Raw genomic sequence first — 23770 nt, forward strand, 5'->3', positions numbered from 1 at the left:
TTCAACCCCAAAGCCCCAGAGGGGGTGTTACAGTGTGCTAATTAGCTCTCAGTTCCACCATCTACAGCCTGATGGACAGCAGTGTGTTAGCAGCTCAGTCAGCTCCTTGCCCTGCTCTGGCCCAGGGCTCCAGGACTGGCTCAGCCCCACTGCTTCTGTCAGATGGAGTGGCTGCCCTCCACCAGCAGAGGGCAGAGGGCCACAGTGCCACAGCCTTCTGGGTACCCACATTCAGTAAGTCCCTAGCTCTTGTTCCTCATCCAAGAAAAATGAAGTCATGCTGACAATTGAAGGGTGATGAGGGCTGAGACTTTTATTGAGCTACAAAACAGCTCTTGGAGGAAAGGGGATGGGTAGATGGTCCCTCACCCAAAGTCAGGTCATCTCCCTCAGAGTGGCTGAGTCTGGGATTTTTACAGGCATGGAATGGGGGAGGGGCAGGCTGTAAGTAGTATTGAAAAAGGCAACATTTGATTGTTTAAAGAGCATTATTCAGAAAGAACCAGTCAGTAAAGGGTAGGCAAACAGGAACAGAAGTTCTCACTCATCTAGAACCAGCAGTCCAGGCTGTTTTTGGCTTGAAGCTGGGGTTTTACCAGAGACCCACTCCTATCTACCTAAGCATTTGTCTGCCTCCTGCTGTTATCACTATGATCGCACCACTGCACTCCAGCCTGGGTGACAGAACAAGACCCTATCTCTAAAAAAATAAAAATAAAAAGTAAATGGGAATTCATTTACTCTTAAATCAATTTAGTAATTAAATCCTCAGAATAGTTGTAAAGACCTAACATTGTCCCTGTCACGTAGTAAGTTTTTCTTTTTCTTCTTCTTTTTTTGAGATAGAGTCTCACTCTGTCACCCAGGCTAGAGTGCAGTGTCCTGATCTTGGCTCAGTGAAACCTCTACCTCTGAGAGTCAAGTGATTCTTGTGCCTCAGCCTCCCAAGTAGCTGGAATTGTAGGCGTGTGTCACCATGCCCAGCTAATTTTTTTGTATTTTTAGTAGAGACGGGGTTTCATCATTTTGACCAGGCTGGTCTCAAGCTCCTGAACTCAAGTGATCTGCCCACCTCAGCCTCCCAAAGTATTGGGATTACAGGCATGAGCCACTGCCCAGCCATAGGTTTTCAAAAACATTCACCCTCTCTTTTTTGGTCCTAGCACCTGGGCTTTCCAGGTAGGGGAAGAGGTTACTATTCTTGATTGACCCCAAAATCTGAGGTAGCCAAGAGGTGGGTGAGAGGGAGTGGGCAGAGCAGTCGCCCCAACGACCCCCAGGCTTCAGGTGCTGGGCCAGCCTCAGCAGAGTGTCGTGGGCCATTGAGTGCCTACTGTGTGCCACATACCATGTGCTGTTAGTGGGGCAGCTGCTGCCCAGGATATTTTTGTGCTCCCAGGAAACGGTTTCTTGGCTCCATTCTTGCTAGCTCTGTCTTCCATATGAGGTGCGAAGTTTTTTTCCAGATTGCCCAGACGTGGATGATCCCAGACCTTCAGCAACAGAGCATTTCTTACCACCACCCCCGTTCCCCGGCTGGAAGTCCCGGAGCAGCAGGTGTTCAGAACAGCATCATTGCCACCACCCCCGGCCCCCTCGAACTCTCTGGCCATGTTCAGTCTGTTTACCTCACAGAACCTTGGCTTTTTCAACTCAAAAGTAGGATAATGGTACCCAACTCCTCTCCAGCCTTCAGTCTTTGTCCGACTGTAACTCCTCACACCTGAGACTTGGTCCTCCTCCTTGTCCCTTCCTCCCTGTGTCCAGACCATCTCCAAGTCCTATGAGTTTTACCAATAATCCCTAAATATTTCCAAAATCTGACCATCTCCTCATCTCCATCACCACCATCCTGGTCCAGTCAACTCGTTCCTCCCCAGGATGGCTGCAAGGTGTCCCCGTGGTCTCAGGAAGTGACACTGCTCTCTCCTGCCAGGGCAGGTCTGATCACGTCATACCCCTAACCACAGCCCTGCTGAAAAGCCACCCACAGCACCTCCTTGCTGTTGTACGACCTGATTTCCAACTAGGGTTGGCTGGGCCCTGCAAAGCTTGGCCCTTACCAGCTTCAGCCACATCTTGCTCCTTGCTGTAGCTACCTGAGCCTTTTAGTTCTTTAAATGCACCTGTCTCCTGCCACAGGACATCTGCACACCCTGTCTCTTCTTCCTGGAGAGCCCTGCTCTACGCTCTACTCTCTAAAAGGCTTGCCTCATTCTGTCCTGTTTCCTTTGTTCTCCGATAAAGGTTCACCTCCTCCTGGATGCCATACCCTTCCTGATCAGCAGCCCTGAGAGAGTTAGAGCCCCCATTATACCCTCTTAGCACACTGGGGTGTACTTCTGGGTTTTTTTTTTTTTCATTTTTTATATTTTATTATTATTTTTTGAGACAGGGTCTTGCTCTGTTGCCCAGGCTGGAGTGTAGTGGTGTGCTCACAGCAGCTTCAACCTCTTGGGCTCAAGAAATCCTCCCACCTCAGCTTCCTGAGTAGCTGGGACCACAGGCACGTGCCACCATGCCTGGATAATTATTTAATTTTTGTAGAGACAGGGTCTCCCTATGTTGCCCAGGCTGATCTCAAACCCCTGGGTTTAAGTGGTCCTCCCACCTCGGGCTCCCAAGGTGCTGGGATTACAGGCATGAGCCACAGGGCCTGCCCAACAAATTCTTATTGAATATCTGCTGTATGTCAGATGCTGAGCTCACTGGAAACAATATGAGTAAAAATAGCCACAGGCCAGGTGTGGGTGGCTCATGCCTGTAATCCCAGCACTTTGGGAGGCTCAGGTGGGAGGATCACTTGAACCCAGGAGTTTGAGACCAGCCTGGGCAACATAGGGAGACCCTGTCTCTACCAAAAAAAAAAAAAAAAAAAATTAGTTGGGCGTGGTGGCACGTGCCTGTGGTCCCAGCAACTCAGAAGGCTGAGGGAAGATCACTTGAGCCTGGGAGGTCGAGGCTGCAGTGAGCCACGATCGTGCCACTGCACTCCAGCCTGAGCGACAGAGTGAGACTCTACCTCAAAAAAAAAAAAAAAAAAGAATTTGTTGAATAAAGATTGAATGAAGATTATTTTGAGTGTCACATAAAGAGAAAGAGGGAAATGGGGAGGGAATCAATGTTTGGTGAGTTCTCACCATCGTACCAGGTGCTTGAGATATGTTGTCCTAATTTTTACAAATGACCCATTTTACATGTGGAAAAAAACTGAAATTCAGAGATGTTAGGTAACCTGTCCGTAGTACACAGCTAATAAGGTAAAATTAGGATAAGAGCAGAGTCTGGGCTGGGCCCGGTGGCTCACACCTATAATCCCAACATGTTGGGAGGCCGAGGCAGGCGGATCACCTGAGGTCAGGAGTTTGAGACCAGCCTGGCCAACATGGTGAAACCCCATCTCTACTAAAAATACAAAAAAAAGTACCCAGACACGGTAGCGCATGCCTGTAATCCCAGCTACTGGGGAGGCTAAGGCTGGAGAATCGCTTGGACCTGGGAGGTGGAGGTTGCAGTGAACCGAGATCATGCCATTGCACTCCGGCCTGGCGACAAAGCGAGACTCCGTCTGGGGAGAGGGTGGGGAGGCAGGGTCTGTTTAGCTCCAGCACTCACCATCTCCCCCTTTCTCCAGTCTACCTCTATTTAAAAAGGTGAAGAGGATATATTTTGCAAATTCTAAAGCTGTAGATGAATCGATCATCCTCAGAACTACTTACCACTATTAAAAGATGTTGAGGGGAAAGGGGAGGGACTGGAAGGAGAAAGTTTTGGGGCAGTGGAAATGTCCTATATCAACATATAGGGATGATGGTAGAAGAGTATATATTTAGTTGCAAGTCATTGAAATGTACACCTAAGATCTGTGAATTTCACTGTATGCAAAGTTTCTCCTTTGATAATGTTCCCTTTTGAAAACAGCTATACAAGGCATTATTGGTACAATTGGGGAAAATTGAATATATCTACATTGGATAATATTATTGTATTAATGCTAAATTCTTGGATGTCAAATGTTAACCATCCATTTGACTTGGATGTCAAATGTTTCTGTGTGATCCAGCAATTCACTCCTAGGTATACCCAAGATAATTCAAAACACAGCCACACAAAAAGTTGTACATGAATGTTCATATCATAACAGCATTATTCAGAATAGCCAGAGAGTAGAAACAACACAAATGTCCATGAGCTGATGAATGAATGAATAAAATATGCTAACAAGGTTTTTTTTTTTTTTGAGGTGGAGTCTCGCTCTGTCACCCAGGTTGGAGTGCAGTGGCGCGATCTCGGCTTACTGCAAGCTTCGCCTCCCGGGTTCACGCCATTCTCCTGCCTCAGCCTCTGGAATAGCTGGGACTACAGGTGCCTGCCACCGTGCCCGGTTAGTTTATCGTATTTTTAGTAGAGACGGGGTTTCACTGTGTTAGCCAGGATGGTCTCGATCTCCTGACCTCATGATCCACCTGCCTCGGCCTCCCAAAGTGCTGGGATTACAGGCTTGAGCCACTGCGCCCGGCCAACAATGTTTTAAAGAATAGGCTTTTAACAAATGGTGCTGGAACAACTGGACATTCATGAAGAGAAATGAATCTAGACACAGACCTTACACCCTTCACAAAACTTAACTTACATGAGTTACAGACCTGAATGTAACATGCAAAGCGATAAAACCCCTGGAAGATACCATAGAAAATAAATAGAAGAAAATCTAGGTGATAGTGGGTTTGGCGATGACTTTTAGATACAACTCCAAAGCTATGATCCATGAAAGAAAAAAAAAAGATAAACTGGCCTTCAGAAAAACGTAACATGTTTGCGCTGCAAAAACCAATGCCGAGAGAATGAAAAGACAAGCCACAGAATGGGAGGAAAGGTTTGCAGAAGACATATCTGAGAAAAGACTGCTATCCAAAATCTACAAAGACTTCTTAAAACTCTACAATAGGAAAACAAAACAAACAACAAAGATTAAAAAGGGGCCAAACCTTAACAGACACCTCACCAGAGAAGATATACAGATGGCAGCTGGGCGTGGTGGCTTGCGCCTGTAATCCTAGCATTTGGGTTTTTTTTTTTTTTTTTTTTTTTTTTTTTGAGATGGAGTCTCGCTCTGTCTCCCAGGCTGGAGTCCAGTGGCACCATCTTGGCTCACTGCAAACTCCGCCTCCCAGATTCAAGTGATTCTCCTGCTTCAGCCTCCACTCGAGTAGCTGGGATTACAGGCACATGCCACCACACCCGGCTAATTTTTGTATTTTTTAGTAGAGATGTAGTTTCCCCATGTTGGCCAGGCTGGTCTGGAACTCTTAACCTCAAGTAATCTGCCCAGCTTGCCCTCCCAAAGTGCTGGGATTACAGGCATGAGCCACCACGCCCGACCTATCCTTGCACTTTGGGAGGCCAAGGCAGGAGAAATGCCTGAGCCCAGGAGTTCAAGACCAGTCTGGGCAACATAGCAAGACCTCACCTCTACAAAAAATCAAAAGAATAGCTGGGCATGGTGGTTTGTACCTGTAGTCCCAGCTACTCAGGAGGTTAAGGTGGGAGGATCACTTGAGCCCAGGAAGTTGAGGCTGCAGTGAGCCATGATTGTGTCACTGCACTGCAGCCTGGGCGAGAGAGTGAGACCCTGTCTCCAAAAAAAAAAAAAAAAGAAGATATACAGATGGCAAATAAGCATATGAAAAGATGCTCCACATCATATGTCATGAGGGCAACACAAATTAAAACAACAATGAGATACCACTACTCACCTATTACAATGGCCAAAATCCAAAACCCTGACAACACCAAATGCTGGCGAGGATGTGGAGCAACAGGAATTCTCTTTCTTTGCTGATGGGAATGCAAAATGTCTTTGGAAGATAGTAGCAGTTTCTTACAAAATTAAACATACCGTTATATAATCCAGCAATCTAATTCCTTGGTATTTACCAAATGAGTTGAAAATGTATGTCCACACAAAAACTACACATAGATGTTTGCAGAAGTTTTATGCATAATTGTCAAAACTTAGAAGCAAACAAGATATCCATGAGCAGGTAAATGGATAAATAAACTGGCATATCCAGAGAGCAGAATATTATCCAGTGCTAAAAAGTCATGAGCAGCCAGGCACGGTGGTTCACACCCATAATCTCAGGACTTTGGGAGGCTGAGGCAACATAGTGGGACTGGGGTGACATAGTAGGACTCCATCTCTACAAAATACAAAAATTAGTTGGGCGTAATGGCTTGTGCCTGTGGTCCCAGCTGCTCAGGAGGCAGAGGTGGGACGATTGCTTCAGCCCAGGAGGTTGAGGCTACAGAGACCCTGTCTCAAAAAAAAAAAAAAAAAAAGAAGAAGAAGAAGAAGAAAAGAAATGAGCTATAAAACCATGAAAAGACACAATGGAAACTTAAATGTATATTTGTGAAAGAAAACAATATGAAAAGACTGTATGACTCCAACTACACAGCATTTTGAAAAAAGCAAAACTATGGAGACAGTAAAAAGATCACTGTTTGCCAGGGTTTGGAGGGAGGGAGGGATGGACAGGTGGAGCACGGAGGCTCTTCAGGGCAGTGAAACTACTCTGTGTGATACCACAATGGTGGATACCTGTCGGTATATATTTGTCCAAACCCATAGGGTGTACGCCATCAACAGTAAACCCTAATGTGAACTGTGGACTTGGGGTGATATGTCAATGCAGGTTCATTAATTATCACCAAGGTATTAATACTTTGGTGAGGAATGTTGATAATGGAGAAGGCTTTGTATTATATCTGAGGGGGTAGAGGTTATCTGGGATAGCTGTGTACCTTCTGCTCACTTTTGCTATGAGACTAAAACTGCTCTAAAAATAAAACAAATAGAAAGAAGGTGAATAAATTATCTTCAAAGACAAATAAAAAGAAAATCTAAATCTGAAAATAAAATGTAGTATAGCCATACAAGAGAATATTATTTGGCAATAAAAAATAAACAAAGAGATGCAGTGAAAAGCGTTGCTCAGATGGAAATTTATAGCTGTAAACCTCTACATTGAAAAAAAAAAAAAAAAGAGCCAGACTGGGCAGCATAGTGAGGCCTCATCTCCACAAAAAATAAAATTAGCTGGGTGAGGTGGCACATGCCTATGGTACTAGCTACTTGTGAGGCTGAGGTGGGAGGACTTCTTGAGCCTGGGAGTTCGGGGCTGCGGTGAACTATGATTACACTACTGCACTTCAGCCTGGGTGACAGAGCAAGGCCCTATCTTAAAAAAAATAAAAGGGCCTGGCGCGGTGGCCAATGCCTGTAATCCCAGCACTTTGGGAGGCTGAGGCGGGTGGATCACCTGAGGTCAGGAGATGGAGACCAGTCTGGCCAACATGGTGAAACCCTGTCTCTACTAAAAATACAAAACAATTAGCCAGGCATGGTGGCAGGCACCTGTAATCCCAGCTACTCGGGAGGCTAAGGCGGGAGAATCGCTTGAACCTGGGAGGTGGAGGTTGCAGTGAGCTGAGCTGCTCCTGCACTCCAGCCTGGGCAACAAGAACAAAACTCTGTCTCAAAAAAAAAAAAAAAAAAAAAAGGCTAGGAGTTCGAGACCAGCCTGGGCAAAACAGTGAGATCCCGTATCAATAAAAAAGTTTTAAAATTAGCCGAGTACACTCCTGTAGCCTCCTGTAGAAGAAGGAGGAGTAGAAGAAGGAGAAGAATCTTGTTAGGAGAAAAACTTTTACTCTTCCAACTTAGATCTGATGGTTGGGGGCCTGCAAATTAGGTAACAATAGGCAGATGAACAAGAGACGAGTCTTATTTATGCATGCACAGGATCCACTCAGTGACGGAACTCGTGGAATATTCAGAGATAAAGGATTTACATATCAAACTTAACAAAGCAGGGAGTTTTCAAGTTTCCATAGATGGAAGGTTCTGATGAAATTTGTTTAGATTAGTGCCTCCCTGACTGGAGACCTTCCCAGAGGAGGATTTCTGGCAACTGACTCTCATAATGTTCTGTTCTAGCCAAATAAGGGAATTTCAGATATGATTTATTTCTGCATCTTCTTTGGCTCAAATGTTTTCATTTAAAAACAATCATGCTGCCAGGCGCAGTGGCTCATGTCTGTAATCCCAACACTTTGGGAGGCCGAGGCAGGCGGATCACTTGAGCTCAGGAGTTCAAGACCAGCCTGGGGAACATGGCAAAACTCCATCCCTACCAAAAATATAAAAATTAGCCAGGTGTGGTGGTGCACGCCTGTAATCCCAGCTACTTGGGAGGCTGAGGCCTGAGAATCACTTGAGCCTGGGAGGCAGAGGTTGCAGTTATCCGAGATCGTGCCACTGCACTCCAACCTAGACGACAGAGTGAGACTCTGTCTCAAAAAAGAAAAAAAATCTTTGCCGGGCACGGTGGCTCACGCCTGTAATCCCAGCACTTTGGGAGGCCGAGGCGGGCGGATCACAAGGTCAGGAGATCGAGACCACGGTGAAACCCTGTCTCTACTAAAAATACAAAAAATTAGCTGGGCGCGGTGGCGGGCGCCTGTAGTCCCAGCTACTCAGGAGGCTGAGGCAGGAGAATGGCGTGAACCCGGGAGGCGGAGCTTGCAGTGAGCCGAGATCGCGCCACTGCACTCCAGCCTGGGCGACAGAGCGAGACTCCGTCTCAAAAAAAAAAAAAAAAAAAAAAAAAAAAAAGAAAAAAAATCTTTATGTCAACTCTAGAGTCTGAGCATGTCCCACAATCTCAAGTGAATAGCCTAACCTTCCACTTTAACTAGAAAAAAGAAGAGCAAACGGAAGCCAAGTGAGCATAAGGAAGAAAATAATAAAGATTAGAAGGAGATAAACTAAGTAGAAAACGAGAAACAATAGATAAATCAACGAAACCAAAGTTGTTTCTTTGAAGAGATTGACAGAATTGACAAACTTTTAGCTAGACTGGCCAATCAAAAAAGGGAGAAAACTCAAATTATAAAAATCGGAAATGAAAATGGGAACATTACTGCCAACCTTACAGAAATAAAAAGGATATAGGAGAATACTATGAACAATTGTATACTAACAAATTAGATAACATAGATGAAATGGATAAATTTCTCAAAAGACAAACTGCGAAAACTGAATCAAAAAGAGAAGAAAAAAATCTAAATAGACCTATGACAAGTAAAGAGATTCAATCAGTAGTCGAAAAACTTCCAACAAAGAAAAGCCCCAGGACTACATGGTGTTACTGGTGAATTATATCAACCATTTATGGAAGAATTAGCACCAGTCCTTCTAAAACCCTTCCCCAAAAATAAAGAAGGAGGGAACACTTCCCAGCTCATTTTATGACACTTGTATTACCCTAATACCAATGCCAGACAGAAACATCACAAGAAAAGAAAGCTATAGACCAATATCTCTTGTGAATAAACATGCAAAAATTCTCAAGCAAATATCAGCAAACAGAATCCAGCAGCATCTTAAAAGGATTATATGCCATGGCCAACTGGGATTTATCCCAGGAATGCAAGATTGGTTCACTATACAAAAATCAATCAATATAATACACCATATTAATACACAATAAAGGAATAAAACTATATGATCATTTCAGTTGATGCAGAAAAAAATATTTGGAAAGATCTAACATCTTGTGTTAAAAAGACTTGACAAATGAGAAAGAGAAGGGAACTTTCTTCAACCTGATAATGGATGATATTAGTCCACGCTGCTGATAAAGACATAAAGACTGGGCAATTTACAAAAGAAAGAGGATTAATGAACTTACAGTTCCACGTGGCTGGGGAGGCTTCACAATCATGATGGAAGGTGAAAGGCACATCTCACATGATGGCAGACAAAAGAAGAGCTCATGCAATTGGAAACTCCCATTTTTTAAAACCATCAGATCTCGTGAGGCTTATTCACTATCACAAGAACAGCATGGGCAAGACATGCCCCCATAATTTAATTACCTCCCACTGGGTCCCTGCCATAACACATGGGAGTTCAAGATGAGATTTGGGTGGGAACACAGCCAAACCACACCATGTACGTGTACAAAAAACCCACAGCTAATATCATACTTACTGGTGTTTCCCCTAAGATCAAGAACACAGGAATATTTGCTCTCACCACTTCTATTGAACATTGTACTGGAGAAGCTAGCCAAAGCAATCAGGCAAGAAAATAATAATAATAAAAGACATACAGATTGGAAAGGAATAATTAAACAATATCAATATCAGGTGACATCATTTTGTAGGTAGAAAATCCTAAGGAATCCACTTTAAAAACTATTAGAATTAATTAATAAACTCACCGAGGTTGCAGGATACAAAATTAATATATAAAAAGAAATGGTTTTCTGTTTGTTTGTTTGCTTTTTGTTTTGAGACAGAGTTTTGCTCTCATTGCCCAGGCTGGAGTACAATGGCATGATCTTGGTTTACCGCAACCTCTGCCTCCTGGGTTAAAGTGATTCTCCTGCCTCAGCCTCCCGAGTAGCTGGGATTACAGGCATGCACCACCACGCCTGGCTAATTCTGTATTTTTAGTAGAGACAGGGTTTCTCCATGTTGGTCAGGCTGGTCTCCAACTCCCGACCTCAAGTGATCCACCCGCCCTGGCCTCCCAACATGCTGGGATTACAGGCATGAGCCACAGCACCTGGCCAATAAATGGTATTTTTATACACTAGCAGTAGACAATCTTGAAGTAAAATTGATTCAACAATTTTATTTACATTAGGATTAAAAAGAATTAAATAGAAATAATTTCTACCAAAGAAATGCAATCTTATACACTGAAACTGCATACCATTGCAAATCTTTATGTGTGCATGTGAGAGAGAGAGGGAGACAGACAGACCCTCACTCTGTTGCCCAGGCTGGAGTGCAGGTGCAGTGGCTCCCAGGCAACCTCGACCTCCCAGGCTCAAGTGATCCTCCCACCTCAGCCTCCCCAGTAGCTGGGACTACAGGTGGGTGTGCCACCACACTTGGCTAATTTTGTTTATTTTTTGTAGAAACAGAGGTCTCACTATGTCATCCAAACTGGTCTTAAACTCCTAGGCTCAAGTGACCCACCTGCCTCAGCCTCCCAAAGTGTTGGGATTATAGGTGTGAGCCACTGTGCCCTGCCCAAATCTTCTTAAAGAAGACCTAAAAAAATAGAAATATAACCCATGTTCGTAGATTGGAAAACTTAATATTCATAAGATGGTGTTATTTTATAAGATGGTATTATTCCCCAAATTGATTTATAAATTCAATTCATTGCCTATCAAAATTTTTTTCAGAAATGAACAAGCATATGGAAACCCAAGAGACTTATAATAGCCAAAACAATCTTGAAAAAGAACAAAATTGGAGGACTCACAATTCTTTTTTTTGTTTGTTTGTTTTGAGACAGAGTCTCGATGTGTTGCCCAGGCTGGAATGCAGTGGCGCCATCTCTGCTCACTGCAACGTCCACTTCCCTTGTTCATGCGATTCTCCTGCCTCAGCCTCCCAAGTAGCTGGGACTACAGGCGCCTGCCACCATGTTCAGCTAATTTTTGTATTTTGAGTAGAGACAGGGTTTCACCACGTTGGCCAGGATGGTCTTGATCTCCTGACCTCGTGATCTGCCCACCTCAGCTTCCCAGAGTGCCGGGATTACAGGCGTGGGCCACCGCGCCCAGTTGAGGGCTTACAATTCTTGTTTTCACAGCATACTAGAAAGCTACATTATTCAAGGCAGTGTAGTGCTGGGCAGGAGGACAGACATAGAAATCAATGGAATACAAATGAAAGCCCAGAAATCAATCCATAAATATATGATAAAATAATTTTCTACAAGAGTGCCAAAAACATTCAATGGGGGAAAGGATAGTCTTTTCAACAAATAGTGCTGGGACAACTGGATATCCACATGCAAGACTAAGTTTGGACACCCTTACCTCATGCCATATACAAAAATTAACTGAGCCAGGCACAGTGGCTTATGCCTGTAAACCCAGCACTTTAGGAGGCTGAGGCAGGAAGATCACTTGAGCCCAGGAGGTTGAGGCTGCAGTGAGCCATGGTGATACCATTGCACTCCAGCCTGAGTGACAGAACGAATCCCTCTCTCTCAAAGAAAAATTAACTGAAAACGGATTAAATGCCTAAATGTAAGAGTTAAAACTAAAAAATTCCTAGAAGAAAACATAGGGGTAAATCTTCATAACCTTGGATTTGGCAATGGGTTCTTATGTATGACACCAAAAGCCCAAACTACAAGAGAAAAAAATGAATTGAACTTCATCAACATTAAAAATGTTTGTGCATCAAAGGACACAATAAAGAAAGTAAAAAGACATCCTATAGAAATAGAGAAAATATTTGCAAATCATATATCTGATAAGGATCTAGTATCCAGAATATGTAAAGAACTTCCACGACACAACAACAAAAAGACAGTCTGATTTTAAAAATGGACAAAAGGCTGGGTGCAGTGGCTCACACCTGTAATCCCAACACTTTGGGAGGCCAAGGTGGGAGGACTGCTTAAACCCAGGAGTTTGAGATCAGCCTGGGCAACATGATGAAACCCTGTCTACAAAAAAATACAAAAATTAGCTGGTCATGATGGCATACACCTGTAGTCCTAGCTACTCAGGAGGCTGAGGTGGGAAGATTGCTTGAACCTGGGAGGTTGAGGGTACAGTGAGCCATGATTGCACCACTGCACTCCAGACTCTCTCTCTCCCAAAAAAAAAAAAAAAAAAAAAAAATGGGCAAAGGACTTGAATAGACATTTCTTCAAAGAAGATATACAATGACCAATAAGCCAAGAAATGATGCCCAACATCATTAGTCGGTAGGGTCAATGGAAATTATCTTTTTCTTTTTTTATCAACTGAGTTTAAGATTCAAGTTAACCAAATTAGTCAATGCCAACAAAACCACTTCACACTCACTGTAATAAAAAAAGACAGACTCGAAGAAGTGTAAAAATATGTAGAAATTGGAACCCTCATACATTGCTTCTGGACATGTAAAATGGTGTCGTCTCTGTGAAAAACAGTTTAGCAATTCTTCAAAAAGTTAAACATGGAATTACCATGTGACCCAGCACTTCCACTCCTAGATATATATCCAAGATAATTGAACAGAAGTGTTCAAGCAAAAACTTGCACACTAATGTTCAGAGCAGCATTATTTATAATAGTCAAAAGGTAGACACAAGCCAAATGTCCATCAACTCATAAATGGATAAACAAAATGTGGTATATCCATAAAATGGAATGCTATTCAGAATGATGTACTAATATGCAGTACAACCTGGAAAAATATTGAAAACATTATACCACATGAAATAAGCCAAATATAAAAAGCCACATATTGTACAATTCCATTTGTATGAAATATCTAGAACAGGCAAATCTATAGAGACAGAAAGCAGATTAGCGGTTGCCTAGGGCTGAGGGGGTGGGGAATGGGGAGTGACTGTTTAAGAGCTACAAGGAGTCTTTTTAGGGTGATAAAAATGTTCTCGTGATGATGGTTTCTGCCATGATCTCAATGTTCATTTCTCCCCAAAATTCATATGTTAGAACCTAATACCCAATGTAATACTATTAAGAGGTGGAGACTTTAGGAGGTAATTAGTTCCCTTATGAAAGAGGCCTGGGGCTGGGCGTGGTGGCTCACGCCTGTAATTCTAGCACTTTGGGAGGCCAAGTCGGGTGGATCACTTGAGGTCAAGAATTCGAGACCAGCCTGGCCAACATGGTGAAACCCTGTCTCTACTAAAAATACAAAAAATAGCCGGGCGTGGTGGCAGGCGCCTGTGATTCCAGCCACTTGGGAGGCTGAGGCAGGAGAATTGCTTGAACCTGGGAGGCGGAGGTTGCAGTGAGCCGAGATCGTGCCACTGCACTCCAGCCTGGGTGACAGTAAGGGAGGAGACCACCCCTCATATTGTCTTATGCCCAATTTCTGCCTCCAAAGAAAGAAAAAGTAAGAACTAAAAGGCAGAAATGAAATCCACAAGCAGACAGGCCGGTGCCACACCCTGGGCCTGGTAGTTAAAGATCGACCCCTGACCTAATTGGTTCTGTTATCTATAGATTACAGACATTGTATAGAAATGCACTGTGAAAATCCCTGTCTTGTTTTGTTCCAATCTAATTACCGGTGCTTGCAGCCACCAGTCACATACCCCCTGCTTGCTCAATCAATCACGACCCTCTCACATGCACCCCCTTAGAGTTGCGAGCCCTTAAAAGGGACAGGAATTGCTCGCTTCGGGGAGGGGCTCGGCTCTTGAGACAGGAGTCTTGCTGACGCCCCCGGCTGAATAAACCCCTTCCTTCCTTAACTCGGTGTCTGAGGAGTTTTGTCTGCAGCTCATCCTGCTACAACAGAGTGAGACTCCGTTTCAAAAAAAAAAAAAAAGGGGCCTGAAGGAGTTAGTGAGTTCCCTTCTGCCATGTGAGGACAGTGTTCACCCCTTCCACCATGTGAGGATGCAGCAAGAAGGTGCCATCTTGGAAGCAGAGAGGGAACCTCATTAGACACCAAATTTGCTGGTGCCTTGATCTCGGACTTCCCAGCCTCCAGAACTGTAAGTAATAAATCTGTATTGTTAATAAATTACCCAGTCTAAGTTATTTTGTTATAGCAGCAGAAACGAACTAAGACAAAAATTGGTACCAAGAAGTGAGGTGCTGACAGCTGGGTGCAATGGCTCATGCCTGTAATCCCAGCACTTTGGGAGACCAAGGCAGGAGGATTGATTGAGCCCAGGAGTTCAAGAACAGCCTGGGCAGCATAATGAGACCTCATCTCTACCAAAAAAAAGTTTTTTAATTAGCCAGGTGTGCACCTGTGATCCCACCTACTTGGGAGGCTGAGGCCAGAGGATTGCTTGAGCCACATGTCACGCATGGCCATGTGAAGAGACCACCAAACAGGCTTTGTGTGAGCAACAAGGCTGTTTATTTCACCTGGGTGCAGGCAGGCTGGGTCCAAAAAGAGTCAGTGAAGGGAGATAGGGGTGGGGCCGTTTTATAGAATTTGTGAAGGTAATGGAAAATTTCAGTCAAAGAGGGTTGTTCTCTGGCGGGCAGGGGCAGGGGTCACAAGATGCTCAGTGAGGAGCTTCTGAGCCAGGAGAAGGAATGTCACAAGGTTAATCGCTCAGTTAAGGTGGGACAGGAACAAATCACAACGGTGGAATGTCATCAGTTAAGGCAGGAACTGGCCATTTTCACTTCTTTTATTATTCTTCACTTGCTTCAGGCCATCTGGATGTATATGTGCAGGTCACAGGGGATATGATGGCTTGGCTTGGGCTCAGATGCCTGACACCAGGGAGGTAGAGGCTGCAGTGAGCCATAAGGGCACTATTGTACTCCAGCATGGGTGACAGCAAGATCTTGTCTCAAAAAAATTTTTTTATTTTAAAAAGAAGTGAGGTGCTCCTGTAACAATTACCTAAAAATGTGTAAGTAGCTTTGGAACTAGGCAATAGGCAGGGACTTGGAAGAGTTTGGAAGTGAATACTAGAAAAAACCTTTATTGCTGTGAACAGAACATTAAGAGTGATTCTGCTGAGGACTCAGAAGAGGACAGCTGTAGAGAAAGCCTCCATCTTCTTGGAGGTTTCCTAAGTGCTTGTGATTAAAATGTTGGTAGAAATATGGATGATAAAGGTCACAGACGGAAATGACAAACATGTTGTTGGAAACTGAAAGAAAGGCCATCCTTGTTATAAAGTGGTCTTTAAAGAGCATGGCTGAATTGTGTTCATGTCTTAGTTTTTTGTGGAAGCAGGAATTTACAAGCAATGAAATAGGATAATTGACAGAAGAAATCTCTATGCAAAGTATGAGAGTGCAGCATGGCTTCTCTTGATGCTTATAGTAAAACATGAGAAGACAACGTTTAATCAAAAGGGAAGCAGAAGTTAAAAATTTGGGAAATTCTCAGCCTGGCCATGTTATAAAAAAGCAGCTAGGGCCGGGCGTGGTGGCTCACGCCTGTATTCCCAGCACTTTGGGAGGCTGAGGCTGGTGGATCACAAGGTGAGGAGATCAAGACCATCCCGGCTAACGAGGTGAAACCCCATCTCTACTAAAAATACAAAAAATTAGCCGGGCGTGGTGGTGGCTGCCTGTAGTCCCAGCTACTTGGGAGGCTGAGGCAGGAGAATGGCGTGATGGCGTGAACCCAGGAGGCGGAGCTTACACTGAGCTGAGATCGCGCCACTGCACTCCAGCCTGGGCGACAGAGCGAGACTCTGTCTCAAAAAAAAAAAAAAGCAGCTGGGCACGGTGGCAAGCACCTGTAGTCCCAGCTACTCCGGAGTCTGAGCTGGGAGGATTGCTTGAGCCTGGGAGGTTGCAGCTGCAGTGAGCTGAGATTGCACCACTGCACTCTATCCTGAATGACAGAGAAAGACCCTGTCTCAAAAAAAAGAAAAGAAAAATCATGGTTGGGAGGGAACACCAAGGGTGTGGCCAAGCAACCATTTGGTAAGGAGATTCATGCAAATAGAAGAGAGCCAGACGCTGTTCATCTGGAATGGAAGGATGACCCCAAAGGCATTTTGGAGACTGTTGGAGCTACTTATCCCAGCATAGGCCCAGAATGCTAAGGCCTTGGGAACAAAATGATTTCAGTGCTCCTCGGCCACCCCAGCTGTGTAGCTCAGGCTGCTCCTCCAGCAGGCACAGACAGTAGACCTTTGCGAAGTCTGCATGGTGCCATCTCCACTGGTCCAAAGAGTGCATGAGATGTGGGACATGCCTGTGTCCACCCACATTTTAAAGGATGGAGCCACCCGGAGCCTTGGCATCATGACCCAGGCAGAAGCTATCACAAGGGTGAGACCACCTCAGAGAGCCTCCAACAGGGAAATCCTTAGCAGAGATGTGGGAGTGGGGCTGTTCCCAAGACCCTAGAAAGGTAGAGCCATGGGCATGCAATTCCAGCTAGGGACAGCTGTAGGCACTGGACTCTAACCTATGACAGGTGTGGTATGGGCTGGGCCTAGCAAGCCATGGGAACAAGGTGGTCTGGAGGCTTGGGAGTCCAGTCCCCAACCCGGTGTGTCCAGATTGCAGAATATCGAGTCAAGGAAGAATATTCTGGAGCCTTAAGATTTAATGTTTGCCTTGTTGGGTTTTTTATTTGGTTGAGATCTCTTACTTCTTTCTTCTTTCCTACTCCTGTTTGGAATAAAAATGCCTGTCCTTGCCTGTGCCACCATTGTATTTAGAAAGCACATACCTTGTTTGATTTCACAGGCTCACTGCTGAAGAACAATTTGCCATTTGCCTCAGGATAGATCACACTTTTTTTTTTTTTTTTTGAGACGGAGTCTCGTTCTGTCTACCAGGTTGGAGTGCAGTGGCGCAATCTCGGCTCGCTGCAACCTCCACCTCCCAGGTTCAAGCAATTTTCTGCCTCATCCTCCCAAATAGCTGAGATTACAGGCACCTGCCACCACGCTGGGCTAATTTTTGTATTTTTAGTAGACAGAGAGTTTCACCATCTTGGCCAGGCTGATCTTGAACTCCTGACCTTGTGATCCACCCATCTCAGGCTCTCAAAGTGCTGGGATTATAGGCGTTAGTCACTGCGCCTGGCCATTTTTTTTTTTTTTTTTGAGACAGAGTCTTGCTCTGTTGCCCAGGCTGGAGTGCAGTGGCGTGATCTCAGCTCACTGCAACTTCCGTCTTCTGGGTTCAAGCGATTCTTTTGCCTCAGAGTAGCTGGGACTACAGGCATGCACCACCATGCCTGGCTAACTTTTGTATTTTTAGTAGAGATGGGGTTTTGTCATGTTGGCCAGGCTGGTCTCAAATGCCTGGCCTCAATTGATCCCCCCACCTCAGCCTTCCGAAGTGCTGGGATTATAGGCGTAAGCCACCGCACCTGGCCTTAATCACACTTTTGAGTCACTTATATCTGATTTAGATGAGATTCTGGACTGAAGACTTTTGAGTCGTTGCTAGAACAAGATCTTGGGAGCTACTGAGATGGAATTTTGCATGGAGAAGACCATGAATTTGGGGAGCCAGGGGAAAATCCTGTGGTCTGAATGTTGGTGTGCCCCCCAAATTTATATGTTGGAACCTAATACCCAATGGCATAGTATTAAGAGGTGGGGCCTTTAGCAGGTGACAAGGTCATAAGATGGGGTTAGTGCCATTATAAAAGAGGTCAGAAGGCTGGGTGCAGTAGCTCATGCCTGTAATCCTAGCATTTTGGAAGACCAAGGCAGGTAGGTTACTTGAGCCTAGGAGTTCAAAACCAGGCTGGGCAACATGGTGAAAACCTGTCTCTATAAAGAATACAAAAACGGCCGGGCGCGGTGGCTCAAGCCTGTAATCCCAGCACTTTGGGAGGCCGAGACGGGCGGATCACGAGGTCAGGAGATCGAAACCATCCTGACTAACACGGTGAAACCCCGTCTCTATTAAGAAATACAAAAAACTAGCCGGGCGAGGTGGCGGGCGCCTGTAGTCCCAGCTACTCGGGAGGCTGAGGCCGGAGAATGGCGTGAACCCGGGAGGCGGAGCTTGCAGTGAGCTGAGATCTGGCCACTGCACTCCAGCCTGGGCGACAGAGCGAGACTCCGTCTCAAAAAAAAAAAAAAAAAAAAAAAAAAAAAAGCCGGGCGCGGTGGCTCACGCCTGTAATCCCAGCACTTTGGGAGGCCGAGGCGGGCGGATCACAAGGTCAGGAGATCGAGACCACGGTGAAACCCCGTCTCTACTAAAAATACAAAAAATTAGCCGGGCGCGGTGGCGGGCGCCTGTAGTCCCAGCTACTCAGGAGGCTGAGGCAGGAGAATGGCGTAAACCCAGGAGGCGGAGCTTGCAGCGAGCCGAGATCGCGCCACTGCACTCCAGCCTGGGCGACAGAGCGAGATTCCGTCTCAAAAAAAAAAAAAAAAAAAGAATACAAAAACTACCCAGGCATGTGCGTGCCTGTAGTCCCAGCTACTCGGGAGGCTGAGATGGGAGGATCACCTGAGCCCCGGGATGTTGAGGCTGTAGTGAGCCTTGATCTTGCCACTGCACTTTAGTCTGGGTGACAGAATAAGACCCTGACTCAAAAAAAAAAAAAAAATTAATTAATTAAAAAATAAAAGAGGTCAGAAGGAGCTGGTTAGCACCCTTCTGCCATGTGAAGGCACAGAGAAGGCACCATCTACGATTAGTAGGCCCTCATCAGACACCAAATCTTCTGACGCCTCCAGAACTGTGAGAAATAAATTTCTGTTGTTTATAAATTACCCAGTCTGAGATATTTTGTTGCAACAGCAGGAATAGGATAAGACAGTTGCCCAACATTGTGAATATACTGGAAGCCACTGAACTGTACACTTTAAAATTATTGAAATGGTGAACGTTATGTGACTTTTACCTCAATTCAAAAAAGAAAAGAAGTATTGATACGTGCTACAAAATGGGCAGATCTTGAAAACATTATGCAAACTGAAAGAAGCCAGCTACAAAGGATCACATATTGTATAATTCCATTTTTTTGAAATGTCCAGAATAGGCAAATCCACAGAGACAGAACGTCGATTGGTAGCTGCCTAGTGCTGGGGTGGGGGATAAGGAGCAAGAGAAGAGGTTTGAAGGAAAAATGGGGAGTGACTGTTAACGGGTACACGCTTCTTTTTAGGGTGATAAAAATATTCTGAAATTGATAGTGCTGATCATTTCATAACGCTGGGTATGCTAAAAGCATAGAATTATATTCTTTAAATGGGTGAATTGTATGAGATGTGAATTCTATTTAAATATATTTGTTATAAAAAATTATTGAGTGTGATAACAATGTTACCAGAAAGAGGTCCCAATCTAAACCCCAAGAGAGGGTTCTTGGACCTCACACAAGAAAGAATTCAGGGTGAGTTCATAAAGTGAAAGCAAGTTTATTAAGAAAGTAAAGGAATAAAAGAATGTCTATTCCATAGGCAGAGCAGCGGAATGGGCTGCTCAACTGATTATACTTATAGTTATTTCTTGATTATATGCTAAACGAGGGATAAATTATTCATGAGTTTTCCACGAAAGAGGCAGGCAATTCCCAGAAATGAGGATTCCTCCCCTTTGAGGACCATATAGGGTAACTTCCAGATGTTGCCATGGCATGTGTAAACTGTCATGGCACTGTTGCCGTGTCTTTTAGCATGCTAATGTATTATATTCACGTATAATGAGCAGCGAGGATGACCAGAGGTCGCTTTCATCGCCATCTTGGTTTTGGTGCGTTTTGGCTGGCTTCTTTACTGCATCCTGTTTTATCAACAGGGTCTTTGTGACTTATATCTTGTGCTGACCTGCTATGTCATTCTGTGACTAAGAATGCCTAACCTCCTTGGAATGTAGCCCAGTAGATCTCAGCTTTATTTATTTATTTATTTACTTATTTATTTAGAGACGGAGTCTTGCTCTGTCACCCAGGCAGTTTGATCCCAGGACAGGCTGGAGTGCAATGGCACGATCTCATCTCACTGCAACCTCCACCTCCCGGGTTCAAGCGATTCTCCTGCCTCAGCCTCCTGAGTAGCAGGGATTACAGGTGTGTACCACCATGCCTGGCTAATTTTTAGTAGAGACAGGGTTTCACCATGTTAGTCAGGCTGGTCTCGAACTCCTGACCTCATGATCCACCTGCCTCAGTCTCCCAAAGTGTTGAGATTACAGGCCTGAGCCACCGCACCCAGCCTGGTCTCAGCCTTATTTTACCTACCCCCTGTTCAAGATGGAATTGCTCTGGTTCAAATGCCTCTGACATATTTTCCCCTCCCTTTTATAAGGTTCCCCTAAATCCTAAGGGTTATAGAGGGACAAAGATCAATCTTCTGTGACTTCTTCAGGCTGGATAGGGGAGATGATATTCCTGCCTAACTATTAGGGTCTCTTGTATTTAGGGTAGAGAGGAGTTCAGTCAGAAATCATCTGTATGGTGAGGGCTACTCATAACTCTGAGTTCTGACAAAAGGTGGTATCTGGAAGATTAATAAGTGTTCAATTTAAGAAATCATTGGCCGGGCGCGGTGGCTCAAGCCTGTAATCCCAGCACTTTGGGAGGCCGAGGCGGGCGGATCACGAGGTCAGGAGATCGAGACCATCCTGGCTAACACAATGAAACCCCGTCTCCACTAAAAAAATACAAAAAAATTAGCCGGGCGTGGTGGCGGCGCCTGTAGTCCCAGCTACTCGGGAGGCTGAGGCAGGAGAATGGCGGGAACCCGGGAGGCGGAGCTTGCAGTGAGCCGAGATCGCGCCACTGCACTCCAGCCTGGGCAACAGAGCGAGACTCTGCCTCAAAAAAAAAAAAAAAAAAAACAAAAAACAAAAAAACAAACAAACAAACAAACAAAAGAAATCATTGAGTAAGCTTATCCTGCATTCCTACACAAAGAGTACAATGGCAATGTATTCCACAACAGTAAAGCAAAATAAGTTAAATTATCCCAGGTAAAGTAAATTAAGAAGGTTTCCCATGAACCAGGCAACTGTTGGAACCAAGCTGACATAAGGTTGCTAGCTGATTCCAATATGTGCCCAGAAATAGAATACTGGTCTAGATTTTTACATTAGCCATCCCTCTTGTTTCTTCTTAGCTGTAGCCAGAGATCATTGGTTGGTTCACAGGAACAAGCAGGGTCAGTCTAAATTGTAGAAAAAAACTCAAAAACAACTGACGGGACTAGAACTTAATAACAAGTGTACCATAGTTCTTGAAACAATTTTTCTCTCTCCAGCCCTCATTTTTACTAAAGACAAATCATTGTAAGACTGATTTGTTTGCAAAATAAGCATTAGTCTTATTATACTTGGCCTGATTATTTGTATAAAGTGCAACAAGAATAATTATTTGCCATGTAGACTCCTTTTTAAATTGACTTTGATGGAACTTTGCTCCATAAGGAATCTTGGATAAGACTTTTTTTTTTAAAGTCAAGCCAAGCCATGGGTTATTACTGTCAAATACCTGTATGAGTTGGGTAAACTTCTCTCCTCTTGAGGTCCCAATATAACTTGGGGCTCCTGGGCCTGTCAGAAAGTGACATTCTTTACTTACCACAGGTCAGGAACCCTGTAGAGGGGCTGTGTAGACAAGGTATAAAGCCAGTTTTCCCAAGGGCCTGTTATTGGCTCTATATGTCAGTTTTGATTCCTTAAAGAAAAGCATGCCATTCCAGTCAAAGCCTTGGTAAAATTACCAGTTTCTCCAATTGTGTCCTGTCACAAATGAAGACAGATGCTTACTGCACTTATGCAAATAACTATATTGCCATAAGTTAAAAATACTCACAAAGGGTTTCCAAATTCTGGATAAATAAGGTAGAGAGAAACGAATATGCCCCAACTTTTGTTTATAGGAGTATACTTCACTCAATTATCAAAGACTGTAAATAGGCCAGGCGCTGTGGCTCATGCCTGTAATCCCAACACTTTGGGAAGCTGAGGTGGACAGATCACATGAGGTCAGGAGTTTGAGATCAGCCTGGTCAACATGGCAAAACCCCGTCTCTACTAACAATATACAAAATTAGCTGGGTGTGGTGGTGTGCACCTGTAGTCCCAGCTACTCAGGAGTCTGATGCACAAGAATTGCTTGAACCCAGGAGGTGGAGGTCGTGGTGAGCTGAAATTGCGCCACTGTACTCCAGCCTGGGCAACAGAGCGAGATTCTGTCTCAAAAAAAAAAAAAAATGTAAATAGCTTAAAAGTTATCTTGCCTCTGAAAAACAAAACAAAAGATCAGCAACATTTTAAGCAAAAAGTCATAAAAGGATTATTTCAGTCTTCTGTTATTAGTTCAGTCCATGCAATTAACACCTGTTCTGCTTGATATTCATAAACATTTCAGCTATGACAGTCCTGGAAGTTTTTCCTCTATTCTAATGTCACAATCTCCAAAGTTATCAGAAACCTGCCTTTAAGAGCACCCGTCAAGGCTGGGCGCGGGGGCTCACGTCTGTAATCCCAGCACTTTGGGAGGCCGAGATGGGCAGATCACGACGTCAGGAGATCAAGACCATCCTGGCTAACACAGTGAAACCCCGTCTCTACTAAAAATACAAAAATTAGCCGGGCGCGGTGGCGGGCGCCTGTAGTCCCAGCTACTCGGGAGGCTGAGGCAGGAGAATGGCGTGAACCCAGGAGGCGGAGCTTGCAGTGAGTGGAGATCTCGCCACTGCACTCCAGCCTGGGCGACAGAGTGAGACTCTGTCTCAAAAAAAAAAAAGAGCACCTGTCAAAGACCTATAGCTGATTATAAACCACCTTTCGAAGAGGATTAAAACAAGACAACAATTGTCTGTGGATGACAAAAAGTCTTAGGACAGCCATTGTTAAAGTCACATTTGACTAGGAATTGTGGTTACTTCTATGGCTTTCAATGATTTTACATAACAATTATAACTATTAATAACATAGGCGCTTCCCATAATTTTGGAACACATACCAATAACATATTTATACAAATATAACCCAAAGAAAGCCAAACACCATTTCATATTTGACAATGTTTCCTGTATGACTTTTTGTGCATGTGATTTTGGGTTATTTATTTTGTGCATCTGTGGCAATGAATGAGATCTCAGTGGTGGTGTGGATTTGACTGGTCTCTACAACTGTGTATGGCAAAAGAACTGGTAAAAGAAAATGACAACCGCCGGGCGCGGTGGCTCAAGCCTGTAATCCCAGCACTTTGGGAGGCCGAGACGGGCGGATCACGAGGTCAGGAGATCGAGACCATCCTGGCTAACACGGTGAAACCCCATCTCTACTAA

The sequence above is a fragment of the Macaca nemestrina genome, chromosome 1, assembly GCF_043159975.1.
Source record: "Macaca nemestrina isolate mMacNem1 chromosome 1, mMacNem.hap1, whole genome shotgun sequence".
NCBI classification, from domain to species: domain Eukaryota; kingdom Metazoa; phylum Chordata; class Mammalia; order Primates; family Cercopithecidae; genus Macaca; species Macaca nemestrina.